The 13,995-nt window shown below is 41.9% G+C and overlaps 1 protein-coding gene and 1 long non-coding RNA gene across 3 annotated transcripts in view; one reads left to right on the top strand and one right to left on the bottom strand.

Annotated features, from left to right (window-relative positions):
- Positions 1-4,440, bottom strand: part of INO80D (INO80 complex subunit D) — a 42,491-nt gene extending 38,051 nt beyond the window's left edge. Inside the window, exon 1 of one of the 2 annotated variants that reach the window (XM_064161071.1) lies at positions 4,173-4,440. The gene's annotated coding sequence lies outside the window, so the exon portion shown is untranslated. Of the gene's footprint in view, positions 1-2,743; positions 3,443-4,172 lie in introns of those variants that run through there. The other variant, XM_064161076.1, reaches the window with a different exon arrangement.
- LOC135184955 (uncharacterized) lies at positions 4,398-5,894 on the top strand. Its single transcript, XR_010306278.1, has 2 exons — positions 4,398-4,571; positions 5,121-5,894. It is a non-coding gene; the product is annotated as an uncharacterized LOC135184955 (long non-coding RNA).
- The last annotated feature ends 8,101 nt before the right edge of the window (positions 5,895-13,995 follow it).

The raw sequence follows: 13,995 nt of genomic DNA, 5'->3' as shown, positions 1-13,995 counted from the left end.
CCAACCCCCACCTGGCTACAGCCAGGTAGTTGTAGACAGCAATGAGGTCACCCCTGAGCCTCTTCTCCAGGTTAAACAACCCCAGCTCCCTCAGCCTCTCCTCATAGGGTTTGTGTTCCAGGCCCCTCACCAGCTTTGTTGCCCTTCTCTAAATACATTTCAATATCTCAGCATCTCTCTGAATTGAGGAGCCCAGAATTGGACACAGGACTCAAGGTGTGGCTCGATCAGTGCTGAGTACAGGGACAGAATAACCTCCCTTGTCCTACTGGCCACACTGTTCCTGATGCAGGCCAGGATGCCATTGGCTCTCTTGGCCGACTGGGCACACTGCTGGCTCACCTTCAGCCTACTATCTATCAGCACCCCCAGGTCCCTTTTTGCCTGGCTGCTCTCCAGCCACTCTGTCCCCAGCCTGTAGTGCTGCTTGGGGTTGTTGTGGCCAAAGTGTAGAACATGTGGCCTTGTTAAATCTCATCCCATTGGCCTCTGCCCACCCATCCAGCCTGTCCAGGTCCCTCTGCAGGGCTCTCCTACCCTCCAACAGATTGACACCTGCTCCTAGCTTGGTGTCATCTGCAAACTTACTGATGCTGGACTCAATCCCCTGGTCCAAATCATCAATAAAGATAAATCAAGACGGCTGCAATTCTGCAAGTAAGAGTCTTTTGCTAGTAAACATATCCAAACCAAGACAGAAAACACTGGAAGCAACCAGAATCAAGTACTACAGTTGGCACTGCACACACATGTAAGTATGCTGATAGATCAAGGCACTTAACATGTTACAATCTTACTAGCCATTTTTTGTAACTACCTGGAATCACATTTTCATATGTTTCATACTTTTTATCATATGTTAAAATATACCCAGGAAGACAGAAGCAGCAACATTGTCCTCATTCTGCCTTTCTAGAAAGGTAGTTTATATTGAGTGTGGATGCAACACAAACTACCTTTATACAGCAAAAGAATACAGTAACAGAAAAGCAGCAATGTATTTTGGGCAACACTGGTAATATAGATTATGCTTCAACACATAATGCAATAAACACAGAATTAAATGTAAGTATTATTCCAAATAACAATAATGGCTAGAGAACTTAAATGAACTGCAATGAGTTTTGATCAACAGGAAAAAGTAGAGGGAGGAAAATAACACTTTTTTTGTTTCAAAACTGAATGGGTTACTCCTTTTGTTTTCCTACACAAAATTAACTTAAGCAGGAATTTTAATTTCAGCTGAGCCTGTGATCTGACAAACAGCACCTGAAAGAAAACATGTGAAAGACAGTCCAAGCCTAGAAAACAGCAAACATTTCAGGTTCTAGGAATTTTAGAAACTTCCAAGGATTTCTGAAGTGAAAAGAAGTGAAAAGAAGTAGGAAGATTCATAACTGTCACTAAGAGCACATTCCTAAAGATCTCAATACAAGAACTTCCTAAACTTGACTATTACTGAACTAAGGTTCAAGATGGGCTCTGCATCTTTGGAAGGCTTTTGAACAAAGATTTCTCTATTTGAGCAGAAGGTCTCAGGCCCTAATCCTGTAACAGCATAGTCACAGGCAGATTCTCATGCTTGCACAGAAGCACACTTATTTCAACATGACTACAAATAGACCCAAGTTTTGCCAAGGCAAGTGGAGGTGTAGAAAGGTAGCCTACAGATGCAGCAAAGTGGAACATTTAGGCCACTGTAACATCACAGACATGCACTGCAAAACATCTCAAAACATCAAACCCCCAATTTCAGAGAAAGCAGAGACTAAATATACCATGGCATAGCTCACATCTGTGCTTTATGCACTTTTTGAACTTAGAAAGACTGTAAGTTCAAGTCTTTTATTTATTCAAATTAACAGATAACCTATACTTGCATATGAGGTTAAACAATAGAGTCTTATTTTTAGTCCCAATACTGCAAAAACAACTAAGTCTGTTTTCACACAATACAGGACTATCATTCTTGCTTCAGCAGGAATACTCAATAAATAAAGCTCACAGAGTAGCCTTTTAGCAGTTGCAAGCTACTGAAGTTTTAACATAGTATTATAATAAACGTGTACCTTCCAAGGACTTAGCATAGTGTGAGAACACAGTACATGCAACTCTGCAGGACTAGGTTCTACATACCGATTCATTCATTCGTCAGAAAAATACTGAAACATCAAAGTAACTTCTATTAAGTAAATTCCAGACTGCTTCCTGTGGATTTGCAATTAATAAAATTTCCCTGATGTACACACGTATTACAAACAAATCACTCAAAAGGCTGAGGATGGCTGCAAAAAATGTCACCAGGTTGTAAGTGACAGCTTCACACAAAACATAAGCACTCTGGTTCAGCCATCAGCAGCTGGGTGAGAAGGGCCTTAATGTGAAATACTGCCAGTACAGGAACACTGCCCTAGGAGAAGGCACTCAACTACAGGGGAAGGATGTATCGCCCTAAATTTGCCAGTTTTCTTTTTAAGTCTACCAATCCTTAAAAAATTGAGAACAGTCTTAAAATAAACTTTCATGGTGTGCTGTTAAGTAACAAAGTTAGATCTAGCTATAGATCTACATATTTTAATCAGACAGCATAACATAAGGCTACTTTAAGCTCCAAAATATAAGTGCTACCTTAAGTCCCAAAATTCATTTGAGGTTACCTGTACATAAATTATTAGCATTTTGAACTAAGGAACATTTGACCAAAACTAGACACCTCTTGCACTGGAAACCAGAGCTATTTCACCTGTGCAGGGTGAAGCACGTTGAGTTTTCCAGTGGACTCACTTCACAACTATCAGATGTTCTTTTTCCTGAAAAAAAGGATCCTTCCGTTTTTCGTCCTGGAGAGCAGAGGCACCTCACAGGGATCCCTTGCCCCAGCAAGGCTCTGGCTCATGAGTTCCCCCCAGCACATACATGACATGAGACCGGAGCCCAAGTCCAAACACAGCCCTTGCTCCCCTACTGTGCAGGGACCACAGAGGTGAACCCCTGGCTTCGGGGCGAGCGAGCCGATGCCAATTCCTGCTGATGCCAACTGGTGTGGGGCAGCAAGGGCAGCTAAGGGATACCGGGCCGGGCCCCGGAGGGACTGAGGTGGCTGTCAGACCCAGAACGTGGTGGGGCACGAAGGCGAGGCCGAGGCTGCCCCCGCCTCACAGACTCGGGGACCGGACCGAGACGCCTATGTGCCAGTGTGTTTGGCGGGGGGTGGGGGGACTTTGGTGGCTCCTCCACATCCCCAAAACCGCCCCCCATGCCCTCCCAAAAAGTTGTGAGGCGAATCAGCTTGCCACCGGACCAGTCAAGGGGGACACTGGCGGAGGGGAAACGGGGAACAGGACGAGGTGGGCCGCGGCCGAGTACTGGGGCGCACTCGCCCGCCGGCCCCGTCCCCGCTACTGCGGGGGGCAAACTGGGCGACGGCAGCGAGATGGAGAAGCACCCTAAAAACGCGGCGAAACTTTCCAGGCCGCGGCCGCCGCGGCCCCGCACGCCCCGCGGGACCGGCACCGCCTCCGCCGCGGCGGCCCAAGCCCGGCCCGGGGGTGGGGGGGGGGAGCCCGCGCCCCCCCCGCCCCGTCCCCCTACCTCTCCCCCCCGAGCACCGCCACCGCCGCTCATTAAAAGTCATTTCGGCACATTAATGCCGCCCCCAGCCCCCACCCCGTCCCGCGGTCCCCCTCGCCCCACCGCCCCGCGCGAGGGGGTGGGGGTGGGGAGCAGCCCCGGCCGAGGCGCCCAGGCGCCCCCGCCGCCTTCCCCCGGCCGCCAAGCTCCGCCGGCGGCGGGGCTCGGCCCGCTTTGGGCCCGGGGCCCGGCGCGGGGGGCCCAGCGGGGCGGGGAGCGGAGCTGCCGGCCGCGCCGCTCTGAGGCCTAGCGCCCCCCCGACCCCGTTCTCCCCTGCCGCCTTTCACTTCCCGGGAAAGACGCCGAGGTGCCGCACTCTGACCCTCCCGTTGGGCCCCGGCGATCGTCTCACCCCCCTTTGGCGCTTCTCTCGGCGCCCGAAAGCCTCAAAGCTCCCCCCGGACCCCCTCACCCCCTGCTGAGGCCTACACGGCCCAGGCCGATCCCCGGCCTCGCGTAGCCCGCCTCCCCGCCCGCCCTGCACCCTTCGCACCGCCTGCCGCGCTATGCGAGCCCGGGGATACAGGCCGGGCCTGGCTTACCTTTCCAGCTGCTTTTTTTTTCTCCTCTCTCTCCTCTCCCCCCTTTCCCTCTGTTGGGCTGACAGATCAGAGTTTCCTCCCCAGCAGAGGGACTGGGAATGGACTCGGGCTCTGTGCTGAGGAGCTGCTGCCCCCCTGGCTCTGAGAAGATCCTGCTTTTTGTGGGGAAGAAGCTTTGGGGGCTCTTTATTATTTTAAAACTACAAAGTGCTCAGAGGGTAGGTGATTATTAAGGGGAATCCCTGAATATATTCTCCAGCAAAGAAGGCAGGGCTGCTGGGGCTGCTCAAGAGGAGAGCCAGCAGCCTCCTATAGCACCACTACAGGCACTGAGAGGACATAACATCAGAGAGCGGATCCTCTGCCCTCCAAAACAACAACTTTCCTACCATCTTGGAGGTAGTAAAGAGGGATAAAGGGAGGGGGAAAAAAGTACAGAAGGTTTTTATAAAGTGTCAATTTGGGGGAGGGAGCCAAATTGCTAAAAGCAATTTTTTTTTTAAATTTATTTGACTTTTTATTTTAAATAAAAATAAACTACAGAGGCATGTAGCTGAAGAAATTTATAACCTGTTAAGATCAGTTTTCTGGAAAAAAAAAAATAGAGGAGGTATGGTAAAAAAAATATTTTTTTTTTCTTTTTAAACTTTTGGGTTTCTTCCAAAATGTAATTCGTTTTGTTTTGTTTTGTTTTTCGGGTTTTTTTTTCCCTGTACTTTATAAAGTCGGTAAGTTTCTTGTCATTCTATGATAGTTCTGAAAATTGTATATAATTGTGTAAGTTAATATAACTTTGGGGACTCGTACTTTGAGTAGAACAGCTGGGATTGATATGGGTTAGCTTGGCGTAACAGTACCACTATGTCTTTATCATTATCAAGGCATTGTAAATAAAGCAATGTACAGGTGGGGGGTGGAAGAACAACTGTATTTTAATTTTTTTTCTAGGCCATGTAGAGAAGCTATGGGGGATTTAAAGCAACTGAGTGGAATGTGATCAATATCTGATAAATATCTGCAAAATTCTGCTAATCTGTTATAAATTTAGCGTGGTCTGCCCTTCAAGATGGGATGTGATAAAACTGGTAGCAAAAAATTGGAGGTAGTAGTTGTGTTTTTAATGTTTTCAAAGCACTTTGCAGTCTTCTAAAATTTGTGTCGGTTCTTTTTAAGTTAGTGTTTTGATTTAGGGGCTGTATTCCAGATATTTATGAATGCTGCTTTTTCCTGACTTCTTTACAAAGTTGAGAAATCCTATAAATGTATACTACAATATTTTGTAATACAAAAGAGTAGTTGTGTTTTTCTTTATGCAGATGTTTCTATGAGATTGTTTTGACAGCATTTCATATATTTTTACAATATGGGATGCTATGGTGTATCTATAGGTGAAGACACTGGTTACTGTATTCAGTAGACCAAATATGATTATGCACAGCCCTGTTCAGAGATGAACTACAAGTATGCCTTCTGATGTGTCCTGAAGGAAGAGGAATAATTTATAAACTAATGAGCTGTAAATAAATAAATGTGTTTAAGTTTCTTTCATTGTAAAAACTATTCAGATAGTATAGGCTCATTGAACTGCAGTCAGAATGAAAGTATTGAGTCACTTACTATGTTATCAACCTCTCCCCTGCCTCTGTCAAACCTGAAATGTGTTGTTTTATCTCAGCTACTGTAATCTAAAAAAAAATAAAGTTGAAAAGGTAATGTATCTAACATACCACTTTGCCTAGCTAGTGTAGTGAGCCTAATTTGTGTGTTTATAGTGGGACTTTCATTTAGATGAGTTAGTTTGAATTAAAGTATAATTGTAAGTCATCTGGTCTTTGTGTCAAAGTGTGTATTTTTTCATTCAGCAAGATTATTTTTTTAAATTACAGGTAGTCTACCTGGCACATTTTAATAATCCAGAGTGTTGTGTTCTGTGGAGTCATTGAATAGGAAGTGTTTTTCTGTATCAGGTTATTAATCCATTCAATGCATTATTCTGGTCTGACATTAGAAAAGCAAAAACTCAAATCAATTGCTCTTATATTGTATTTTTAAAGTTTTGTTTGTTTGGGTTTTTTGCATAGAAGTAATTTGATAATTAGGATACTTCATGTTATGTTCTTAGGGCATGAACTGTAATGATTCTTTTTCTGAGATATTTAAACAAAAAGTACTTTTTATATTCTACACCTGAAATTCATTACAAGTATTACAAATGTTGATCATATGTGGGATGATTTATTAAAAAATAATTTTGAGATATTAATAAATTATCCCAATGCCTTTAGAAATTCAACAAATGCAGGATAAACTAGTACTGCCTTTTATTTTAAATAAATAAAGGCCTGCATTCTCAGACTCCAGTTTTGCAAGTGGCTGTAGGCCTGATTAATAATTCAGAAGTGTTTGAAGAATCATTCAGTACTTGCCTAAAAGTTATACCATATCAGTAGTTTTGCTGGAGTAGTGAATTCAAGTTTCAGCACTGTGATACCTCATATCTAGCAGTATGATAAACAAGTTAATTGCATGTTTACCAATAATTCAGCAGTATGCCAGAATTCAAGTTCTCTTTATTGCACTACTAAGAAATGTCCTGTATTTTTAGGAAGAGAGGTGTAACATGAACAACTGGTCTACGCTGAGTCTTACTGCAGTACTCTTGAGAATGTCCATACAGCATACTGAGGGCTACCTGTGTGGGATTTTTAATCGGATGCAGATGATAAAACATGTTAGAGAAATGGCCATGAAAGCACTTGAGAACCTGAACATAGAAGGCTTATTAAGGCCTTCATTTGGTTGACCTGCCTGACTTGCAAAGACTAACTTCAATCAGATTACTTGTGTGCCTAAATTTAAACATGCATCGTAGTAGCGTTACACATTTTGGTGACATCCTGAGATCTATTTGATCTGTGCTAATTGCAAAGCCAGAAGCTTAATGCCAAGAGAAAGGAAAAATGTTCAGAATCTAGTTAGGAATAGGAAAACTGATATGGGGTATTTTTTAGCATCTTGGGGAAAAAAATCCTTTTAAGGAGTACTAAGAGGAAAAATTCCCTAGATTTTGTTACATGTACTATTTTATAATTATTCAAGAGAGAATTTGAAATGAACAGAAAGAATTATTTAACAAAATTTTATTTACCTAAAAGGATTAAAAGGATTTGCTTTTCAGTAACTTAGGAAAATTTGTAAATATGAAGTGTTTTGCTGACAACAAAATGTTACACAGTAACACCTAAAAGAAGGAAAGTCTGCTAGGTTTAGTAATGCAGAAGTGAAAGAAGATTAAAAAATAATATAAATGAGTTGTTGCAGCCTTCCAATTCCTGAAGGGATCCTACAGGAAGGCTGGAGATGGACTTTTCATAAGGGTATCTAGCAATAGGACAAGGATAAATGGTTTTAAGATGAGGAAGAGTAAGTTTTGATTGAATCTGAGGAAGAAGTTCTTCAGTATGAGGGTGGTGAGACTCTGGAATAGGTTGCTCAGGCAGGTTCTGGGTGGTTCCTCCCTGGGGATGTTCAAGACAAGGTTGGATGAAGCCCTGAGTCTAGTGGAGAGGTGTCCCTGCCCATGGCGGGGAGGTTGCAGTAGATGATCTCTAAGGTCCCTTCCAAACAATGCCATTCTGTGATAGAGGAGAACAGCACTCTGAACTTGCTGGAGAACAAACTGGACTCTGTCTCCAGTATGTAAACCCAACGCAGGAAACATTCCCAGAACTGTCTTCTGGAAATTTATTTTTTTTGTTACAGAAAGGTCTGGGTACCTTGACTTTAACATGGCCACATCTCTGAATCAACCACTTCAGTCATTTAAATGTATTGTGTGTCTTAGCACAGAGTGGTCAGAGAATACTGATACTCCTTAAATCAATAGTTTCTGGGTAATGGGACATAACTGTAGTGATGTCTCTCACTGGTTTTAATAGTGAGACAGAGGGCAGTGGCATAGTGAATAAACTTTGAGTGTAATAAAAGTAATGGAGTAGATGCTTTAGGTCATGTACTAGTTACTGGAGAAGGTTGCATCAAAAAATGAGCTTTGACTCTCTTCCAAGGTCATGTGCACCTCAAGGGGCAGACCTTAGAAAATTCTGGAACACTGTGTATGTGATGAAGAGTGAGTTTTTCAGCCAATAGTGTTAGAATGTTGGTGTCTTTGTATTAGTCCTTTAAAGATGCATACGTTTTGAGGAAACAGTTCCAATGCCTTGAAATGCTTGTGGAAGAGGTGAGCAATTTAAAATAAATGCAGGTGAATATTGTGAAGGGAACAACTCCTAAGCATGCAGATGCTCCTTAGAAACTTTCATACATAGATCTGCACTTGCATAGAAGACACTTCTTGTCTTTAGGCATTTAAACACTGAAAAGAGTGACACATGAAAACCGAAAGTATGATCAGATACATTCTTCTAAGCAGTCTTGAGTTTTATGAGGTTTATTTAGTTGTGGTAAGCTCTGGGCTCTAGATAACCATTAAAGCATGTTAGTCTTACTGTAAAATGCTGTTTTTTCAATTGTTCTTTAAAATGGAAGTTTTAATTGCAGTGTTTGACTCTGGCATATTTGAGTTTGTTACCTTGTCTGCTTTAGTAGTATGCATTTGATAACCAGCATGCTTTTTGTCATTTTCCAAACATCATAGAGTCCCTATACTAAAAACATTGTCTATGGTGTGAGGATTTTTCTCTAGGAATTGCACCCAAGTTATGGCCTAAGTTCCACTTCTTAATTCAGCTGCTAAATTCCTTCAAATCCATGTTTTAGCACACTCCTACTTGGCAGTAGCACAGCTGAAAGCACAGGACAAACTACATGTAGTATAGGTAACTTTACTTCATTTGAAGTCATAAACCCTAGCAAAGCAACACAAATTACAGATGACTGACCCTGTCTCCTGAGTTTAAGGGAAGCTTCATTAAAGCTTATTGGAACAACAGGAATTTGCTGTGGGTTTCAGTAGGAATATAATTGCAGAAATATTTAGCCAGTTGGGAGCAGACATGTGTTAGCTGCACAATAATACAATTAATTGATAGTGAACTGGACTGAAAATAGTAATTAACTAAGACTTAAGTAATCTGTTCTTCATTATCAATGTGTTTTTATCTGCATTAAATTACATTGTCTTCCTAAAGCTCAGCAAAGACAAAGTAGTACAACTGTTAATTGTGGGATGGTTGTCCAGAGTACAAGATGGGCATCTGTGAAGACTTCTTTAAACAGAAGACAAATGAATGAAACAGACTGTCCCAGCAGAATGCTCTAATGCAGTCCCATTTCACTGGGAAGCCCACTACTAATTCAAAATACACTATTGTGGTTTTACTATCTGCTTCTGTCCATTGAGATTTCATTAATTATTATTGGAAGCTTCATTCTGCTATTAGTTCAGTAATTCTTTCTTTATTCAAATTAGAGTGACCTGGCTCAAGTCAGTGATCTACTCTTCTGATTGAAGCATCTTATACTGGCTACTAACAAAGTGTGGAATGTGCTGTGATGGAAAAATCAGAAATTAAGGGCATGCAGGACAGGATTCTTAAAAAATAGTTGGAGCTAAACCAACATCAAAGCATAAGGCTTAATTAGTGTCTAGGATCATGGGTTCTCAGTGGATTTTGAAAGTTATATGTTATACATGAAGCCTTTTGCTCTTTGTGATGCATGGTTCTCATCTCTGATCCATTTCAAACATAGACACTGGGGTGCAGAAGGTTACAAGAAGAAAAAAAAAACTAGTTAAGAATATTGAAAGTTAAATATTAGCGTCAGAGTTAGGAGATGTCTCTGTTAGCTGTTATGTTGTACTATACCAAGAGGCCTTTAAATCTCACTACACTTCATAGCATTAGGCACGGAGTGGATGTTCGCACATTGCTGGAGAGGAATATTTCTTCAGTACAGTACCTGAAGGGAGACTACAGACAAGCTGTAAAGTTACTTTTTATAAGGGTATGTGGTAATCTAACCAAGGGCCAATGGCTTTTAAAACGAGGGCAGGGTAGATTTAGGTCAGACATCAGGAAGAGGATATTAACTATGAGAATGGTGAGACACTAGAATGCATTGCCCAGAAGTTGTGGATGCCTCATCCCTGAAAGTATTTAAGACTAGCCTGGATGAGGCTTTGAGCAACCTTGTCTAGCAGGAGGTATCCCTGCCCAGGGCAGGGGGATTAGTCAATCTTTAAGGTCCTTTTCACCTCAAAGGAGCACGGCAGGCTTTGCTGATCATGCAGTTCACTCAGTTTGTATCACAAGGTACTTAGGACCTCAGTACATCACTTAGGACACTGTGCCGTTCCCGTTGTGCTCAGCTGTGGGAAGCTAGGAAGAGCCAGATACTTGGGACACATTGCTGACATCATTCCGTCAGCTAATACCTGTTACCTATAAAGTGTCTTGGATAAAACCTTACACAGCAGAGCACCACGACTTGTATAAACCCACACAGGGGTTTATACAAGAACCCTATTGGTTTTGTATAATAAAGTTTTCATTGTGACACTGTAAACGTTAGTGTTTCATTTCCAAAAGGTACTTGTGCCTGTTTTAATGAATAATAATTATCTAGTAATGCTATTTAAACATTTATAATAGGTGGATGAGATTTTGGTTTTTTTTTTTTAAAAAAACATACCAAGCAAAGCAACTTCTCAGGTAACTCTGGAAGAACTTACCCCATAAAACGTGTTCTTGTGCTCCTGATAAACAACTATCTTCAGATGCCAGTAAACTGGAGGCTGCTCTCCGTAATTCCCCATTTAAATTTCTGCTCATTTTATTTCCATGATGGTATTAAGTCCTCTTCTGTGAATTTGCTTGTCAGCACTTTCTGTGTTCATGTCTTGTGTTCGTGTGCCTTGGCAGAGTCAGTTGTTCAACCCTTCATCCCCAAAGGTGATTTCATCTAATTGCATATTTGAATGACAACGCCACACATCATTATTACTTTTGAGAGGATGTTTTGGATTAGCCATTGCTCTGAGTATTTTGTGAGGCACAGGTGTGTGGGTGAAGGAATTAAGACTGGCTGCTACTTTGCTTTTTCTTTAACTCTGAATCTGAGCTGCTTTTCTGTTGGCTTCAACAGTAATAAACAGCACATCCTCCAACTAAGCAGATAGCAGACAGTCTTGCAAGAATCTGTCAGCCTCAGAAGCAGCATTGATTAGAATCTTTTACTTTCTGAAGAAATGCTACAAACATTTCTCTTTCTGCTTTGAGTTCTGCATCAAAATACATACTTCAGGTTGACCTGTATTCCATTTGAGAGCACACTGATTTCTTTTTCTTGAAGTTCACTGAAGTGCCCTAAATTTAAAGCAGTCTTTCTCTTGAACTGTAGGAATGTATTCAAGGGATGGTGATGCTTCCAGGAAGGTGGAACAATGTTTTAAATCACAACTTCAGATTTAGATGCTTAAATCTGCAAGCAGTGTTCTGACAGAACTTGTTTCTCTTTAATCTGGCTGGTAGTGTTATCCTGGCCTAAGTGTAATTGAAAAAAAGCACTTAGTTTTACCTTAAGAAAATCTTTTCCTTCTCTGCTCACCACATACTCCTGAAGGCAAGACTACATAAAAGGCAAGGTTCAATCTAAGTCATACATGCAGTAGATTAATGTAGACCGTGCTGCACTGAGAGAAGTGGTTACTTAATGACTAAATTCATCTCTCTCTCTCCCAGACACAAACCTGATTTTTGTCACGCTGTCTGTGAGGGGAGCATACAGAAAGTAACATGAAGATCACTGGACTAGCGAGAAATTCTGCCAGTTGACCACCAGGTGGCACTAGGGCTGTATTTTAGGAATTAAATCTCCCTAGGTTCTCGTCGTAGGTTTTAAAACAAAGAACAATAAAGCCCCAGTCCACAGCCACACACACACCCACATCCCCCCCCAACAGTGTCTGGATAAATGCACACACCAACACTGCAGGTTAGCTGGGTCAGACAGTCTATCACCTAGCTAATAAGCCCTTATTTCAACAGTCAAAAACAACACTTGAGTGTTCATCTCATCACTCCAGCTCTTCACTAGCCCTTTGTCACACTGTCTTTTAATCTGAGGTTACAGTTTGAGAACCGGCAAGTAGTAGCAGGTTTTTTTCTTAAACAGAACTAAATTGCATGAACAGCCCCAATTATGTAACTTTTGTTCAAATACAAGCCCTACGAGGAGAGGCTGAGGGAGCTGGGATTGTTTAGCCTGGAGAAGAGGAGGCTCAGGGGAGACCTTATTGCTGTCTACAACTACCTGAGGGGAGGTTGTGGCCAGGAGGAGGTTGCTCTCTTCTCTCAGGTGGCCAGCACCAGAACAAGAGGACACAGCCTCAAGCTATGCCAGGGGAGATTTAGGCTTGAGGTGAGGAGAAAGTTCTTCACTGAGAGAGTCATTGGATACTGGAATGGGCTGCCCGGGGAGGTGGTGGAGTTGCTGTCCCTGGAGCTGTTCAAGGCTTGGACGTGGCACTTAGTGCCATGGTCTAGCCTTGAGCTCTGTGGTAAAGGGCTGGACTTGATGATCTATGAGGTCTCTTCCAACCTTGGTGATACTGTGATACTTTATCCAGTCTACATCACTTTCCTTCATTAGGTGCCTACTATCCCTTTATTACTTGCTGGGCAGAAGTCACCAGAGCAAACAGAAGACAAGGGAAAGAGTGCAATGTAAACTCATTTGATAAGAATTCTAATTTAGATTTCTGGTTTTACTATCTAGTTTTCAACAGTCAAATTTGTAGAAAACCTTGTGCTGTTACTGAGTTTGCTTGAAAAGTTACTGTGACTACTTAGGTGGGGAGGAGGATAGAAGCAGAAAAGACAGAATCACACACAAAAAAGAAAAGTACTTTTCTTTTCTGTCTTTCAAGATAATGGCTGGACGTTTCTTTAATAGAAGTAAGGATTTCCTATACACACTAACTGAAGGATACTGAGCTTAAAATGGTGTGCCAGAGCTCCCAGAATTAAAGAATGTTGTTGACATTTAGAGAGGGCAAAGCAATAAAAATCTCTAAAGCTTTTGTATCGTTATAAATTTTGAAGTGAAGAAGTGATAACTTGTTGCACAGCTGAAATTATTCATGTGTTTGGACAACATGGATTTTGAGGAAGAAAGAAAGGTTTTCATCCTAGGAACCTGCGAACCAAATGTTTGACAGAATATAAGCTAAGCTACCAGCCTTTCCTCCTAAACCTACCATCTGTGCAAAAAGCCAACTGCTTTGTTTTTGGCATATGTTCTCACACATACTCTTTTTTGCTACATCCCTGCCATAAATCCCTCTTCCTCCTACAGAAAGGACAGCATGAAGGTTTTATGCTGTACTCGGTAACATACGTGACATACACATCGTGGGGTCTTGTGACTTGCCATATGAAATATAAGACTACATTATTTCTAGACATCTCATTAACATGCATAGCAGTATCTTTGAATACAATTAATAGTTGTCTTTATTTTAAATTACCAAGAAAACTGACCCTGTAGGTGACTGGAAGATTGGTAGGTTGAGCCGATGTCCAGCATTTAAGGCTAAGTCAGCTACTGTAAGGACAGGATAAGTAGGAATGGTTTTCTTCCTGGGCAGAAGGAAAACATTTTAAAAAAAATTCTCATTACTGAAACATTTTAAGCATGGAAGAAAAAAGGACTTGTATCAAGCTAAGGCTTCTACAGCAGCACTCTCATGCACTGAAAAATGTAGTAGTTATTCCTCAATAAAGTTGGAAGCGATGACTTTTGTGATACTGTTTTCATTCACAATTTTCCTGGATTACTCTAAACCCTATTACCCTAGTAG

The sequence above is a fragment of the Pogoniulus pusillus genome, chromosome 2 (genome assembly GCF_015220805.1).
Source record: "Pogoniulus pusillus isolate bPogPus1 chromosome 2, bPogPus1.pri, whole genome shotgun sequence".
Taxonomy (NCBI): Eukaryota; Metazoa; Chordata; class Aves; order Piciformes; family Lybiidae; genus Pogoniulus; species Pogoniulus pusillus.
Note: the sequence above shows the minus strand (reverse complement) of the source record. Positions and strands in the feature narration are given on the sequence as shown.